This window comes from Suncus etruscus, chromosome 3 (genome assembly GCF_024139225.1).
Source record: "Suncus etruscus isolate mSunEtr1 chromosome 3, mSunEtr1.pri.cur, whole genome shotgun sequence".
Classification (NCBI taxonomy): Eukaryota; Metazoa; Chordata; class Mammalia; order Eulipotyphla; family Soricidae; genus Suncus; species Suncus etruscus.
In genome coordinates this window covers 125826926-125841392 of record NC_064850.1, presented here as the reverse complement: position 1 = coordinate 125841392, position 14467 = coordinate 125826926, and positions in this window count along the sequence as shown.

Genomic DNA, 14467 nt, shown 5'->3' with positions numbered 1-14467 from the left:
TGTTGCTTTGCTTCTTTCAAGTTTTCAAAAAATGAGCTGTTATACAATTATTAGGAATGCCTTTAAATAGTAATTAATCGTAACATGTATAATTTCATCCATAGAATGCACAACAAATTAAAGACAAGAAACATATATTGTTTTTCTGATACACTCTCTGAAGATAAAATGCAGAATTATTTTGAAAAACACAACCACAAATTACTAGTGAGGAAGTTGAGCAAGAAAATAGTCTGTAAATAATTTTTCTCTTCTCAAGCAACTGAAACTATTTGAAATGGTATGTAATTCAGAATTACTTGTTAATATTGATTTTGTTTAAATAGAAATAGTAATAAAGATGGAGCTGGAGATAGAAACACACTAAATAGATGAAACCATATTATAAATTATTCTAAAGAAGCACACCATATGCAATCTCCACATATTACTGTGGAAGTTAATTTTTCAACCAATGATCTAAAAATTTCTTCTGCGTGTCTTGTAATTTAAAGCAAGAGACCTAAGAAGGTGGGTCTGTTGTAAAGCACCTACTTTTCAAACTGAATGCCACATGTTTGAATCCAGAATTAGCTTGCAAGTGGACTGGACACCCAGCTTCAATGAGACTGCAGTTACCAACAGAGGACAAGTATGTCACAGTGAATAAAATCTCAACAGCCATATATCACAAGAAGTCAACAACAGGAAATACTGACACAATTCATAAGATTTTGTTTGACAAAGCATCTTTTTTAAAAGTGAAATTTATTGTTCTCACTTTAGATATTGTAAGATTATTTTCAGCACAAATTTCTCCTACTATCAAACCATGCATTTTCAGTTTGCCATTGAAATAATACATACTTTTAATTAGTTGTTGGCCTATTATGAAACACATTTCCATTTCTTCAAAACCTAGTTTGCTATCTTGCACATAAAATCATCAAATAAATGTGGTCGTTGCTGATGAATACTTGCCTAATTATGCAATATATTTATTTCCCACAAAAGGAAGCTGATATGATGAATTAAACAACAGTAAAACAAATGTATTCAGTAAGAATATCATCTGCCCTCTGTGCATACTTTTGAATTGTGAAGGTCAATCATTGTAGGAAAAATATAATATTTACTTAGTGAAACAAAAAGCATTACTTAATTTCAAGTGAATTGGTTAATAACTAGAAAGCATTTAAAATACCAAAAAAGAAGTACGACTGTATTGTAATATTCATAAAGATGTTGTCCTTTAAGTATCACAGAAAGGGAAGTTTAAAATTAAAACATACCAAAATCAAAAATAAATCCTCACAATAAATCAAAAACAGTAACAAGAAGTAGCCTGCAATATTTTACTTTTGTTTCTATTGAAATAACATACACATAAGCAAGTATTATTTTTCCATCATTCTTCAGTTTCAATTTTATTGAATTAAATAGTTGAAACTTCCACCATTTTCCTCGTTATCTTTATTTAAGTTTCAAATTAGGCTGGAATCAGCAAACTCCCCAGTTTTCTTCACTACCCACATTATTTAATTTGTGAGAATCTCTTCAGTCAAGAATGTGAATGAAATCTACCATTTTTCAAAATATTTTCACAAATTTTCCCTTTACTCTATATTATTTATCACCCTTTATAATTTGTTAAATGCAGAAGTTTTGAGCTATTGTTTATTCCCATCCAAGCCTTATCAATATTAATTTTTCATTATAACTGTTTTAAAACAGAAGTATTACATAATAAAAGTGAACATAACTAAAACACACAGCTTTTCAAAAACTACATGCCATAGACCAAAGTATCATAGCTCAGGTAAGAAATGCATTTTTTACCAGCACATGAATATTACCCTGTATATACCTGGAGTCACTATTTACATCCCTATCATGACTATAAAACAATCACTATTTTACGTTTTATTTTTCCACATGACTTTCAAGTCTTAACATTCACTGGATAAGGGTACTGCAATTTGACACTTCGGTCTTTTAATTACAAAAGCCATTAGTGATTTTCATATGCCTATTTACCTTAAATTGTCTCTATTATATGTCTTTTCAGTTGGTTATGCATATTAATACTTGATTTTTAAAAATTGTTATTTCTTTATTCAAAAGCTATAAAACATATTTTTCTGATTCATTTCATAATTATTTTGGGAGGTTAGATCCACAATAATTATCTATTTTATTTTATAATATTATAACTTGAGGTCAAGGTTTCTATTTATTTTCTTGTTTGTTTTGAGGCAATGTGCAATGACTAGTTTATCATTTATTTAACACAATATCATAGTTATCAATTTTCTACTGAAATAGATGCTTGAAATGGGACGATTATGGGATGATAAAAAAGCTTAATTCCACATAAACACGAATTGACAGAGAATCTCTAATTAATTTCACTTATGTTTATCATGATTAATTGCAATAATGTCCAAAAAGCTGTATCTTCCCAAATTTAAATATTAAACTGATTAAATCAATATTTTGGTATTTTTGGTTTGTTTTTTCGTTTTGTTTTTGGGCCACACCTGGTGACACTCAGGGGTTTCTCCTGGCTATATGCTCAGAAATCGCTCCTGACTTGGGGGAACCATATGGGATACCGGGAGATCAAAATGTGGTCCATCCTCGTTCAGCCGCATGCAGGGCAAGTGCCCTAGCACTGCGCCACTGGCGCCAATTTTCACGTTTTGTTTTAAAATGTCTTTATAATCTTCTTGGAATAACTTGATTCAATATAGAATTTTATTAAATCATAATATTATACTTTAATTTTGTAATGTTTGTCCTCTTTTGTTCCAATTACCAATGATCTTTTGCTTATGTGTATAGTCATCACTCAAAGAACAGAAAATAAGTTTCTAAGGCTGCAAATGTGTGTCTGATCAGTGCCAACACTTAACACCCTGAATCGTGCTAACTGTTATTTGGCAATGTTTGTACATTGTAAATCAGCAATTGTGATCACATTAAGCTGTGTGTTAACAGCTATATATTGACATTGGTTTCCCACTTCTCTCAGCACAGACACACTCACAGACAGATAAAACATATCCACATTTACCATCAGATAAATAATATCAATTGATTAAAACTCAGAGCCAAGTTCGGTGGCTATGCGATGTTTAAGTGGCAGTACCTTAAGTTGCTTGGTTTTTATAGACAATTCAGGTTTCCAAACTGTATACTAGGAGGAATACTATGTCAGACCTGTAGAATCAGAAGTCAGCAGAAGGTTTCAAATTGAATATTATCTTTTCTTTAGGTCACAGCCTCATCTAAAAATGTCCCATCTTGCTTTGGACCAAGTTTCCAATCGTTTAATTCCTCCTTTCTTTTTTTTTTAACAAGCATATGAGACAAGGAGACACCAACTGTTTAGACAAGCTGAGCATCGCCATGGCTCAAGTGCCCTGTCCAACCCTGGCTCTACCATCAACTGACATGTTTATAATTTTATTAACATTCATATGTGCACTGATTTGGGAACATGGTTTTGACTTGATTTTCTCAATCACCCACCCTAAGTGAGATATCCCACAGAAGAGGCCTTCAGAAGTGGAAACATGTTGAATATGTTTGTCTTTAAACAAATCTTCTAACATTTTTCTTAATGTTTCATCTCCATAATAGGAAACAAAATGTAAATCTCTTGGACAGCAGAAAACTGTCAGAAAAATGAACCTGTATTTTCCACCCATGGTTCTTCTTTCATGTGATTTTTTGTCAGACTGTCACTTCAGCAACTTTGCTTTCTGAGTAGACACTATTTGCCTGTAGATTTGGACAAAAAGATAAGTACATTGTCTATCAGTTTTGCAATGAGTATCCCAGTTAATAGTCAGGGTCAGAAGCAGATGCGAAGCTGCAGGATGCAAAAAGATGGATTCTCCTGACATAGTTGATTGATGAGGAGAAAGAAAAGTTCATTTCAGTTGCTGGAATCCTGGGTTTTTATCTCACAGTCCCATATTCAAAACATCACCATCTGGTTAACAGGCAGAAGAAAATGGAGAATCATCTTGGAGGGACAAAAGCTAATATTCATCGGCAAAGATGCAAGAGATCAAAGAGTGAATCAGATACATCTAAGGAGTTTCCATAAAGAAAAGAAAATGACACGGAGCAAAATGCCTTAGACCACAAGTCAGGGGATTCTGTTCACCCATGTTTTAGCCTGTGTGATGCTCCTGAGAGAACTGAGCTATGGGTCTTTTATGACCATATTATTGCTCTTCTTCAAGAAGCTACATGTACACCCATCATGAAACAGTTCAATGCATATTGATTTGCTTTGAAGGATTTTATGGAATTTTCTTCCTTTGCAGCATAGTTCTTTTGTTCAACTCTATTTGGTAAAAATCAAAAAACCAAACAAACAACAAAATAGCTCCCAAAATGTTGTTGTTGCAATAGCTACAGTTTATTTTCTCTGCATGGTAATTTTAGTCTCCTTATTTGGGTTATTTTATCATTTTGTTATTTTATTATGTATCAGCAGTCCCATATAAGTAGAAGCAAAGTTATTGTGAAAATAATTTGCACTTTTAATCTGAGAAGCAGAGCTTATCCTATGCATATAAATAACTAATAAGAAAGACAAGTGGTCATAGATTCAATTAGAAACTGGCACTTTTTTCTTTTACATTTATATTTATTTAGACTTTTTCTGCAGTATGTGGATTCCATGGCATCTTATTTTTCATTTAGCAGTTGAGCAAAAATGAAAAGTTTCATATTAACAAATTGCCATTTCTGATATGAACCACTTTAGATGGCAAATTTTGACATCTTTTAAATTTTACAAAACACATCATTAGAAAATGCAATTTCCTTTATTTGTCTTAGTGAAATACTAACATGTGTATACATAAAATATTAAAAAGAATATTTATCATAGATGTCTTTTTTAATTATTTTGAAATAACATGGTTGGCAACAATGTTAATGCTTATGTTTTAGACATTTGTTTGTCTTTGGGGGAACCACATCAGGATGTGCTTAGAGTTTATTCTTGGCTCTGCACTCAGAAATTATTCCTGGCAAAACGTGTGTCACAGATTGAACCCAGGTCAACTGTGTACAAGGAACTTGCTCTGCCTGCTATACTGTCTCCTGCTTCAAGATATTGAGTATCCAAGTCCCGTACTTACCACCTCACTGCCATAATCTGTTCATGACACCTATATCCTTCTCACCCTCTGCAACTCTCATGGCCCAGTCCTACTTTGTATTGCTGATTCACGGTCAGAGTCTAAGGACTTATTATTATTGAGCATGACCTATACCTTGTTTTGTTTCTTTATATACTACTTATGAGTGTATATAACAAATTTGTTATTTGTTCTTCTGACTTATGCCACTGAAGATGATAACCTCTAGTTTCTACCCAAGTGTGGTTAAAAAAAAAGTCCTATTTCTCATCCATTTTCTAATACCTAAGTCCATGTTTTCACAAATATATGTGATTGCTTTGGGGAAATGTCAGCACATGTGTACATCATACTGAAGCAGTATCTTGATATGACGTAGCAAAAAAAACTGTTGGCAATTTTTTTCAAGTGTCATCTATGACTAATACCTACTTAGTAAAGATTTTGATATTTCCAAATGTGATAATTATATATATATATATATATATATATATATATATATATATATATCACATGCAGGGACAACATCCTTGACTTGAGATAAGTATAAGATTTGTAAATATAGTATAAAGCTAATGAATATTAACCCATTCAATCTTCTCACTGTCTGCTTTTTTGTGACCTTCAACTAAGACTGACTATTTAAAAAGTATTTTTTTTTTTGTTTTTGGGTCATGCTCTCTGATGCTCAGTTGTTACTCCTGGCTATGTGCTCAGAAAATCTCTCCTGGCTAGGGGGACCATATGGGACTTTGGGGACCAAACCTGGTTCATCCTGGATCTGACACATGCAAGGCAAATGCCCTACCACTGTGCTATTGTCAGGCCACTATTTTTAAATATTTAAAGTTGAAACATCATCAGAAGAATGATATTATGTATTGTTTGAAATTACATAATTGAGTTTTTATAATTTCATAGATAAAATAAAGAACATTACCTCTATTTTTAAGTTAATTCTCTTTTTAAACTGGGAAAATTAGCTTTTTTTATACTTAATATTCACATTATATGTATGCATATTTTAATTTTTCTATCCACCTTTTAATTTATAGAACATTGTTATTTAAAATAATTATTAGTATATATCTAATTACAACTATATAATTTATATTCCATGTTCATAAATATACTTACATGCAAATGAATAAATTTTTCTGATTTAATTCATAACCTTGTTTAAAAGAAGAGTATTTGATATGATTATACTCACTTGACTGATCACTCAAATTAAATGAATAGTTAAGTCCTATTTTTTGAGATTTTGCTTTGCCAATACATAAAAAATAACTAGATCATGATCTTAATTATTTTTTCTTAATTAATATTAATATATATGAGAACTCTTTCTGACAAAATTTTGTCTTTCCTGCTTCCTAATTACTGAGTATGGACCTTTTGGGAAATTAAGAATAGAGATTATTTATGGTAGATCTTATCAAAGAATACTTTTAATAGACATTCCTTTAAGATAGTTCTCCAAAAATAATTTCTTCATTCTAAAATAGTGTGTTTAAATATAATAATGTTATTCCATAGAAAATAATTATGGCAGCAGAATTATGGGATGGACACATGTAGATATTCTAATAATACTGCTTGTCAAAAAAGTGTTGTGGAGGCTTTAGGACTAAAGACAATTTGTTTAATAGTGTCAGAATTCATTTTAACATCATGAAAAGAGTATGTATTTGTTCAATTTTCACTCACTGCACAAAGCATTAGATAAAAGAAGGTTTTCAGTAATAGCATTTTTTCTCTCGGTCTTACCAGTCCTTTTAGTTTGGGTATAACAAAAAGGCTATTAGCTTTTACTCTGTTGTATAGATTGTTGATATTTTTTGACAGTCTTCACTGAGGCACTCGAAGATGAAACTTGCCAGTCGAATAACACAAGATTTCATTAAATTTACCAAGCACAGAAAAGCCGCCTCTATCTCTTAACTTTTTGATGTGTTGTCTTTCCCTAATCCTCTACTCAGAATTTCTGTGATGGGAGGGAAAAATTTATTTTTTGAGTGTTCAAGGTTTTTTTCATAATCACAAGCACAGTTCAATCTTAAATTTAGAACTATTACATTTATAAATCTAAAAATGTAGATAAAAGTAAAATAAAGCAATGTTTTGCATTAATATAAAGTAACATATACTGTACTATGTTATTTTAAATAATTTTTTACAATGATATGGTTTTCAATTTGCTACAAAATAAGTGGAAAATATAGTATTATTTCATATGTTCACAAAATGGTCTATGTGTAATAAAACATGTTTATTAGTAATAAGTAGTTGAGGTGTCAGATATCAGTAGAAATGCTCAATTTTTAAAATTGTGCATCTTTTGTCCTTATATAGAATTGATTAGCAAAGGAATGTGAACTTTTTCTATTTGATTATTGGACACATCTTTGGGAGGAATATAATATTAAGTGTATGGGAATGCTTAAAGAATTTATATATCCTACTTTAGAAAGTACGTTGTGAGGGAGAAAAGGAAATTCTAGTTACCAGTGAATGACTTGTTTTGATTTTTTTCCAGTAGGTTAAGAATTGTAAGCTTAAAGACACTGAAAGATGATGCTTTTCTTTTTCTCAACAGTCATGATATTCAAGCTAATAAAACATATTTTAAAATTTGAAAAATAAAATTATCAACAAGATAAAGCAAAGGATTATATATTATTGATAATAATCTTTTATGAGAGCAATCTTGTTTGCAAACTGCTTTAAAGTAAGGGGGTATTCTGTTTATGACTGAAACCCAACTACAATCATGCATGTAATCATAGTGCTTAAATAAAGATTTTATAGAATAAAAAATAAAAAGAAAGAAAGAAAATAACTACACAAACAAGCATCATGCCAATGGTAGTGAGTGAGAGAAATAGAATGTCTGTCTGGAATACAGACAGGGAATAGAGGAGGTAGTAGATGGGGGCATTGGTGGCACTTGTGAAAGGGGTGTGCATTTTATGGCTAAAACCCAGCTATAAGCATGTTTGTAATCATGGTGCTTAAATAAAGATATTATTAAAAAATAAAAAATAAAGTATGTGAAGGGAAAAATGCAAAGATCTGTTTAATAATCTGATCTCCAAGAAACTTTAAAAAAAACAGGTTTTTCTATATAGATGTTTGAGGGTTTGCTTCTGTTTTTGTTTGCTTCTTTGTTTTCTGCTACATCCAATAGTATTGAAGGCTTCTCCTGGCGAAGTTGGAGTAACATGTGGGTTCGGTACTGAAATGAGCCCTGGTCAGTATCATGCAAAGCAAATACTCCACTATTGTATCCCCCGGGCTTCTCTTCTTATGCTTTATTTCTCATGAATAATAAGAAATAGAGTAAGAATAAAACTTTATTATAAGTAAAATATGGCAAATCTGATGAGGAAATGAAGGTATAACCACTTTTTTATTAAGATAAAAAAGCTAAGATAAATATGACTGCTGATTATTTAAATTCTAAGCAAGATAAATATATATAATCTCCAGGTCCTTACTTTTTATCATGCTAGAGAGAAATATCTACTCAAAAAGTCTGAGTTTTATTCAATTTTTATGATATCACAGAAAATTAAGCCAGAGACCAACTAAAATATTTCCCTATTACTTGTTTTCATTCGAAGCACACTATCAAGTATATTGATATTAGTTGCTCTATATTTTGCTAAGTAGGAAAACTGCCTATACTACTCTGTACTTAGAAAAACAGCTGCCTGAAAGTAAGATTATTTCATCAATTATGACCACAGTTTATTAATCAGGAGACAATTACTTAGACAAACTCAGAGTTTTTCAACATGCAACTCTGGCATTGACATTGTAGATGTATTATATTTGGTTTTGGACTCAGGGTGGCCCTAGTTAGTGCCAAGAATTAAACCTGAGCCAGCTGTGTTCAAGGCAAGCTTCTTCTTACCCATTGCACTATTTCTCTAACCCTATGATATTTTCTTTATCTTACACATAGATCTCTTAAAAAAAGACTAGTTAGAGAATGGCTGAGCACAGAATGGCAACAAAATTAAACAAATGACAAGAGGGTGAGACTATGAGGATAATTATCTAAGTACTTAGCAGTTAGGCATAGCACTGGGCAGAATTAAAGACAAAGATAAAATGAAGGTAGCAGGAGATGTGTGGTATTACAATCAACAGCCATACCCAAATATCACCATTAATTCCTATGCACAAGAGAAGTTTATCTTCCCTAGAAAACAATTTGGGGAACCAGATTAAAATTAAATAATATAAATTACCAGAAATAGAGAATTGTATGCGGATCAAAAGAAAGACAATTTTTATAAGTAGTTTTCAGAAATGGAAAGTGAATGGAATTCAGTATTATATGATTAAATGGATTCAGCAAAAAAATCCTGGCCCTTTGTCTACTTTGAGAATTTTCCATCAACTCGCCCCATCCTTGTTCTTTATAACACTCCATATTATCATCAGTCCATGGTTTGGCAGAAAGGATGCTTCCTTGCAAGTGGCCAGCCTAGGTTCAATCTCTAGCATCCAAGCACCTTCAGGTGTAATGCCCGAGAGCAGTCAAGAGTAACTCCTGAGAGATCGGAGTGATAGCACAGTAGTTGGGCTTTGCTTTACACTCTGCTGATCCAAGACAGAGCTGGGTTCGATCCTGGGCATCCCATATGAATCCCTGAGCCAGGAGCGACTTCTGAGGGCATAGCCAGAGGTAACCCTGAGTGTCACCACGTGTGGACCAAATACCAAAAGAGAGAGAGAGAGAGAGAGAGAGAGAGAGAGAGAGAGAGAGAGAGAGAGAGAGAGAGAAAGTAACCCCTGAGCATTACTAAAGTTGTTTCCAAAGCAAAACAAAGCAAACAAAAAAAACTGTATCATTAAAATGTAGGGAAGAATACCTGTTGGGGCCATCCACTGCTGTGCCCTGAACCATAGCTGGCACTGTGGATGGAGATGGGGACATCTGCTAGCAAGGCAAGTACCATCATCTGTACACTGTCTCTTTAACCTCAGAAACTGAATCTTTACCTTGTAATCATTGCATGGTTCTTCTCTTTCAAGAAAGAATTTTAGAGAAAAACATAAATGCAGTCTCTTCTACCAATAAAGGATAGAGATGAGGTCATAATGCCTTTGAAAGTGATACTGGTCATTCATAGTAATGGAAAGAAATTATTCCACTGGGAATATACTTTCAAAAAAGAAATAATAGTTCTATGTTAGACTATTGACAGGACTAAAATAAAAGAGGTGATTAACAACTCTTTTAGTGCTTCTCTCCAAAGCTTAGAGGAGTCAGGTATAAAATGAAAGTATTCCAGTTGCCAACGTATATGAGTCATTTAAAATAATGATCTTTTTTTAGTGCATCGCTCAATCAAGCATGGAGTGATAGATAATAAGCGCTAGTACTAAGTGATCTTCAACATTAAATTTGTCAAAATTGACATGAGAATAAACATTTCAGAGTGGCAAGAAGAATTTTAGTTTGTTATTCATTTAAGGACATGCATAAAAAAAGAATATTTGGAAGGAGGGAGTTGTCAATTATCCAAAATGCTGCTGAGACTTTGGGAAATGTGAATGGGCCATGCAAAAGTTATTGGTGGTAATTAAAAGAACACTTTCATTAAAATTATGGACAGAAAAAGAGATTAGAGAGAGATGAATGGGTCCTTAATTCCAGAATTATGGCAAAATAGAAAACCTAAAAACTCTCATTAGAAACAAAAGAAATGCAGCATAAACTGTAACAATCATCCATTTAAATATGTATTAGAGGAGTTCTGGTTCTTTTCATGATAAAATTTCTCACGGACAACAGGGCTATGTACTGGAAAAAGGCTATAAAAGATAGGAAAAATATCTAAGACAATAAGCTGAAGGCATTTCTTAGCAACCAACTCATAAAGGGATGTAAGGGATTTATTAAGTGGAAGTCAGCCCAGAAGATCAGCTTTTTTTTGAAATGCAAAGGTTACATTTATTCTCTACCACAGTCAATTTATAATAAAACAGAATTATCAATTTAAACAATTAAGATCTATATCCTATCATGCATACTCTTTCATCTATACCCCATAAGTGAGATGTTTGGCAAAATCTATTATGGATTCATAACAGAGGCTCTTACAATACCGAATTAAGAAGACACTTCATGCACCTAATACATCATAAATTTGTAAATCTTAAAATAAATGTTTCATGATATAATGTGGAAATATGAAGTCCATGAATAAGAACATTTATAGGGTTTGTGTTCTGTGCTAAAATGAGGTTTTGTGCAAGCAGACACAAAAAAATGACCTAGCTGTTATGTCTTAACCAAACAGCCAGCTATCATACTTGAAAATTGTTGTTGTTTTAGTGATGTTTTTGGTTGTTGTTTTTTTTTTGCTGCTGCTGTGTTTTTTGTTATTACTTGTTTTTATTTATTTTTTTAATTCCTTTCTTCTTTTGAATTGATATTCATAGCCTCAAGACTTTTTTATTTCTTTTTCCAACAGAATCACAGAACTTGAATCATCTTATTCTCCCTCTTAACTTGAGGGGGAAAAATGGATGGTACCAGGAGCAACCAGTCATATGAATATTGAGTGGAAACAAAAACTGATCAGACTGAAGTAAGACCCAATTTTAATGACACCAGAATCAATACCCAATCTACAACAAGTTATACACAGAAAGGACCAGTTACACTAGCAGTTTGGGGACAAAGGAGGAAGATATAGGATGCATGCTGGGAACAGGAGTGGAGGGAATACAACACTGGTGGCAGGAATGGCTCTAATTCATTTTCACTATGTACCTTAAATATTACTGTGAAAGACTTGTAAATCACTTTGATCAAAATAAAAATTATTTAAAAAAATAAAACTCAATAATGAAGAACTTAGTAAAAAAAAATAGAAAAGAAAATTAGGATGATTTAAGAGAAGCAAAGGAATTCTAATTTGTGGAGGTTGAACAAGTAGATGACCACAAGACAAAACCAAAGGATAGAGGTAAAAGCTCATTCTGAAATTTTTGAGAAGAAAAGGGTGTTTTGTTTTGTTATTTTTGTTTCCAGAGGAAAGTACAGTGGGATAACTTCTTTTAGGTGGGGTACAATTGTCATTGTTGTTATTAGTGGAGCTGCTGCTGGGGAGGTTTGATGTTCCACCAGGGGCAGAGAAAGAAGGTAGCTCTGATGGGATTCCAAGTGGAAGCTACTTCTTGTAGGGACTTGCAATGAAGAAAAATTGTATGCAATTGATGGAAGGTGACAGTGCACAAGACAACCCTTCTCAGGTCCAGTTTTACATAAGTTTTCCTTACTAAATTTTTATAAAATAAAAAGAAGAATAAAATTTCCTAGTATTGAGATCTCTGGTGCAGCTTAAACCTTACCATATTAATGATGCTACTTTATAGACTAAAAGGGTAATGAGAGATAAATACAATTTCATGAAATCTGCTATATTTATATAAGAATGTATTTCAAACATGCTTTAAATTTGAAAGAGAAAAGGAATGAGATAATAGTTGATGAAAATCTAGAAATTTAGAAACAAGAGATTCCATAAGGCACAGAATCCAAAAAAAATTAGTAAATGTCTCTTCTCAGAAACCTTTGCCATATATACTGTATTTTCCGGCGTATAAGATGACTTTTGAAACAAAAAAAAAGGCAACCGAAAATCGGGGTCGTCTTATACGCCGAGTATATCCCGAAAAAAATGTTTCAATATGCCGCTAAATGAAAATTGTCTGAATATTGCCACAAAATGAATTTTCCAAATCGATCCTGCACCAATCACTTCCAGGTTGCTCAGACCGCCTCTCTAACTCAGCCAATCCAAGCAGGCTTTTTATGCATGCAAATTAGACAATGTTCTGGACCCGAATCTACGCTGTCAGAAGCCTGCTCAGATTGGCCAGAGTCGGAGAGGAAGTCTATTACAGTATAACCTTTGAACCTTTGCTTTTTGTGATTGGCTCTCTGTGGTACATACAGCTGAAGCACAGGAACATTTTGTCTGATACAGCGAATATAGGCCTAAATCTATGTTTTAACTGCAAAATTAGGGGATCGTCTTATACACCCGGTCATCTTATACACTGGAAAATACGGTACTACCTTCTTTATTTTCAGGTTTAATGTCATACTTCAGTTTATTTTCTCCATGTAGCTATGTTTGCTTTCCTTTCTAAGGACAATAATTGTGGACGTCTCTTGACAGAAAATTCCAATTATTTTAAGATTTCATTATTAGGAATAGCTACACTTAATTAATCCAGAGTTGTTATTTCAAGTATAATTAATTACTTCAGGTATACTGCTTTTATGGGATATAATTAATAGACAGATAGGTTTTTGCTCTGCAGCACAGTTATAATTTAAATGTTCATGGTCTTATAAAATTAAGGATAGCCTTTCAGTTATTAATGATATCTCATACTATTTAGTCTGTGGGCTATAGCTCCAATGCAATGCATTATTTGTGCTATGATTTTACTTTGATATAAAAGTTAGATAAGATGATATTCATGGTAATAAGGTAGAATTCTTGGAAATGTACCTAAGAAGGATGGTTATGAAAAAGGCAACCCCATAGATTATTTGCTATTTTAGTTGTCATTCAAACTATTCAATTGTTTTTATTGTAAATTCTGTTATATAATTGATCTCTGACCTTTCACAGAAACAGATAAAAGCACATTTCTCATGCACTGGAGGCAGCGTTAAACATTAATTCTTTAAAATATTAGCATTAAAACAAATATTTGTTTTTATTGTCAAGAAATGATGTACTAATGAATTACTTTTGGTTCAAAATCAGCATTAGCAGAATGAGAATTAAGAGTAGTTCTTAATACATGAGTCAGAGGCAGTAATGTTAGTCCAGACATCAGAGCAATCTTCAGTAGCTAAATATATCTACAATTCTTCTCATTCAAATCTTGGTGAAAAGTAGCATTTTATTTTTTGGAATGTCTTAAATATTTTCACTATATACTCTAAAATAATTTAAAAGAAGTTATAAGTTCATGAAGGGATTACATAGAATAGGTCAGTCTGAAAATGACAAGTATAATTTTCTTATTTATTTTTGTTTTGGGGAGTCACATTCAATGATGTTCAGGGGTTATTTCTGGATCTGCACTCAGAAAGGCACTGAAGGCTTTTATAGGACCCTGAAGTATGCTGGGAATCAAATTGGGTCAATGACATACAAGGCAGGTGTCTTATATTTGGTACTACTGCTCTGCTCTGGCCAACACATTGCGCACCTATTTTTGTTGACAGGGTGTTTTCCATATATCTGTAGCTGAAGTTGGTTAACAACTGTAGT